The sequence below is a fragment of the Galeopterus variegatus genome, unplaced genomic scaffold, assembly GCF_000696425.1.
Source record: "Galeopterus variegatus unplaced genomic scaffold, G_variegatus-3.0.2 Scaffold1942, whole genome shotgun sequence".
NCBI classification, from domain to species: Eukaryota; Metazoa; Chordata; class Mammalia; order Dermoptera; family Cynocephalidae; genus Galeopterus; species Galeopterus variegatus.
The window spans coordinates 25,534-29,599 of record NW_007728053.1 but is presented as its reverse complement, the minus strand read 5'-3'; positions in this window follow the sequence as shown (position 1 = coordinate 29,599).

Genomic DNA, 4,066 nt, shown 5'->3' with positions numbered 1-4,066 from the left:
CCATCCAGTCTGTATTATCAGGCAATTTGCTGTAGTCTACTGAAGATGGCTCCTTAATATTTAGACTTCTCTCCTGTGTGATTGCTGACTGTGTGGGTGTGACGGAAAAGATCAGTTTGTCACCAGGAGTCCTTTTGCACTGTGGACATGTAAAGGCCAGCCCTTGGTCTGCAGCTGCAACTGCTATTTGTAGCACTAGGGCCTGTGTGATGAGATTCTGGGGCTCTGATTTATTTTCTGCCCTGCGCCTTTGTTTGAAAAGACCCCAGTCATGCTCAGCTGCCCTGACCGTCGCTGCTGTCACACAGTGCCCTCATTTTGCCTCACTGGTCGAAGGTGTGCAAGTTCAAAATTCCTCTCTCAGGTCTCTCCCAGAAAATTCACGAAATCTCCATCATCTAGTAAATGTTTATGGTGTCCCAGGCCTCCTGCTAAGCATTTTTCATGTATTATCTCATTCAGTACTCACAAAACTCTAGGAGGTGGGTAGTGTTGTTATTCTCATTTTAAGATGAGGAAATGGAGATACAAGGAGGTTAAATAATTTTCCAAAGCTCACAGTTAGTAAGAGGTTAAGCCTGTATTTGAAAACAGATATGTTTCCTTGAATCCAATGAGGAAATGGAGATACAAGGAGGTTAAATAATTTTCCAAAGCTCACAGTTAGTAAGAGGTCAAGCCTGTATTTGAAAACAGATATGTTTCCTTGAATCCATGGTCTTAACCATTAAGCATGCTTCCTCAAATAAATTTAGGTAAATATCATTCCTTTGAAAACATATTTCTTCTAACCTGAGTTGTTTATTGCTCTCTTAACATGACAAAGAATCATCACGGTGGCTGCCGGCAACATTACTTTAAGAACTCTGAATAGTATTTGGGCTAAGTGAGGCAGTGTAGTGATCAGTTACAAAGTCTGCAGCGCACTTTTAGAGTGTATATCTTTTGATTACGAAGGGGGAGTGTCCATAAATAAAAAAAGGCTTAGTGTCTTAATTTTGAAGGCTATATCAATAGAATGACTTCAAGAGTTAGGATCACAAGTAAGACAAAGTCCAAAGTATCATTTAAAATATTCCTGAAAGTTAAATTGTTCTTAGTTTCCATCAAGGAAAATAGAAAAACATTTTCATATCTTAGAACCCCATCAAATTCAAGGTCTTTCAAGTTAAATTAAAAAACAAAACAAAACAAACAAACAAAAAAAAACAGCCCACAAACATTTACCTATACCCAAATCCTGTTAAGGTGTATAGCATTTGATATAAATGAGAAACATTATGCATGTATCTTAAGAGCTAAAGAAACACAAAATACAAGCAAGTGTTGGCCTGGTTCGGAGTAGGTCTGGAGTTGCAGACACTGAGCACAGACAGAGAGCTGTGTCGTGAGAGTTAAAGGCCAACTTCCTTTCAAGTTTCAAAGCCCCCCACACAGCGCCCATAAAACAGAGCTCAGGATGACAGTAGAGTGCAGAGAAAATCCCCAAACATTTCTGGAGCTCCAGGTCTCAAGTTAGGACAAAATCTCTAGTCCTAAATGACCTCCATTAATTGCAGTGGTATTTGTCTTTATGGTGAGAGGACAATCTCAGTTAACTAGTATAGTAATCATCTTCATTAAGTGAGAATGCATTGTTTAAAACTCCGAGAAGATTTAGAACTAAGTGTAGAAAAGTATCAGAAAATCAAAACCAATGTATTAATATTTTGCATTAATATTTGGTGCTTATATTGTGCTATTTAAGAGACAATCTTGTAATTCTAATTTAAAATGTGGAACTGAGTAATTAATTTAGACTTGTGGTTTTAAGTTAAACCCCCACTGAGTTAATGAGCAGCATTAGAGAATTTTATTTTACATACATGTGTGCACATACACAACAGTTGTTTGTGTATTTAAGGATTTATTTAATATATAAAAGTAAAATATTTAAAAAAAAACAAATAGATTAAATTTATAAAATCCAGCCTATTAGAGTGATGTGCTGTTTTAGGAAAATAATTTAGCTTTAGCTAACTAGGTTTGTAAATGAACAATATTATTATGATATCTCCTTAAAAGGGATGGCTAAATTTTGCCAGAGATAACAATATAATAATTATATCTGTAAATTGAATATAAAAGCTTTAAAAAATTAGGTCTATGAATGTTTAATTATTATATATTTAGTACCAATCGTTTATTCCAACGTAACTTTCTGAATAATCTTTTCTGCATACGAAAGCCTCCATAGCACCCTAAACCTTCCGTGTACAGGAAGCATCTCTTACTTGTCGTTTGATTCAATCCCAGTCTCCAGAGATAACCAAGACTCAGTGGCCAATCCTTACAGGGGGGCTCAATTCAATTCAGCTCAACACCCACTTACTGAGCACCTCCTCTGCACCTACCATGGTGTTGGCACTGGGTGTTCAACTATGAAGAAGACCCAGTGTTGCCCTCAAGGAACTTACAGTTTGCTGGGGAGACAGACGAGTAAACAGTTCACCTAGTGGCAGCTCACCACATTGTTGTCCTCATGGTGGAGGGATGGGTTGGGCACCTCTTCAATACCAGCCAGTGGCCTAGAGCTCATTAATGCTGAGGCCATATTGTCATTGTTGGTCTACTACAGTTTGTTGGGGACACCATGAAACTATCCAAGAAGTCAGATTTGGTTTCTTTCATTGGTTGAAGAAGAGTATGTCACTCCTGCATAAAGAATTTCTCAGAATCAGAGCTGCATTAGCTACACAGAATGGCCGCCGCTTCTGCCATCTTCCTTACCAGGGTTAACAGCTCCACCATCAACCCAATCAGCCAAACCAGAATATTTGACTCCTCATTAACTCCACCACCCTCCAAGATCCACTAAGTCTATTTCCACTGTAACACTGTGGTCATTTCCCCTCTCAGGGACAAAGGGAGATTATCAATTGCAAGTATAGACCAAATCTTCAGTTACACTTATATATCTTTGACTGTGTGTGACTTGCCTCCTGGGACAATTCCCGAGTAGATCTACAGTCACATCCCGAAATGTACATAAATGAACTAAATATCCAACAGCGTTTTAAAAATCCTACAGCTCGTATGTCATCTTGGGTTCTCCATGCAGGACCGTGGACATCTTCCATAAAGCTTGGGTCTGTTTTATAATCCCTATTAGGGAATTCTAAGTTTTCTCCAGAAAGGTCCTAAAGAAGGAGGAAGTTCAGACATGGTATCCAAGATACCATGATACAAAGGTACCTCTTAGGCCTTCCTATACAGGGTTTAAGAACTTCCCTGCAAAGGTCCTTCTGATCCTCAGGGCTGTGTGGACGGGCTGTCTGATCTTCCGAGGTGAACACCACAAAGCAAATGTTTTAAAACTGAAAGTAGGACAACCCACTTGGGAAAATGCTTGACGGTATTTACAAAAGCTCAGTGTGACCCAGCAATTCCATTCCTGGGCTTATACCCAACAGAATGCTTTCTTATGCTCATGATAAGACAAATAAAAGCATTATTCATAATACCAAAAAAACTGGAGATAATCTAATCATACCACAATTTATGAGGGATAAATTGTGGTGCATTCACACAAGAGAATATTAGGTAGCAATAAGAATATACGATACAAATTAATCTTGCAAAACTAATGCTAAACAAAAGCTGCCAGACAGAAAAAACATACTCTATGATTCGATTTTATGCAGAACAAAACAGACAAAATCTAACTTTTGCTGTTAGAAGTTGTAATATCCTGTTTCTCTGTCTAGATGCTGGTTACATCAATGTATTGTGTTTGTGAAAATTAATTGAATTATACCCTTATCCATGTACTTTCCACATGTATGCTATATTTCAATAATATTTTTAATTGGAACAACAAAATAAAGTGTTTTAGCTGTTAAAAAAAGCTACACTCAGAACATGAGATTTGCTTCAAAATAATACAGGAAGGAGGGAACTTAGTAGAATATAAATCAAACAAGATTGGCTATGAGTTGGTAGTTCAAGCTGGATAATAGGTCATTTCATAATATCCATAGAATGAAGACCCACTCTACTATTCTTAGGTTTAAATTTTTCGTTAATA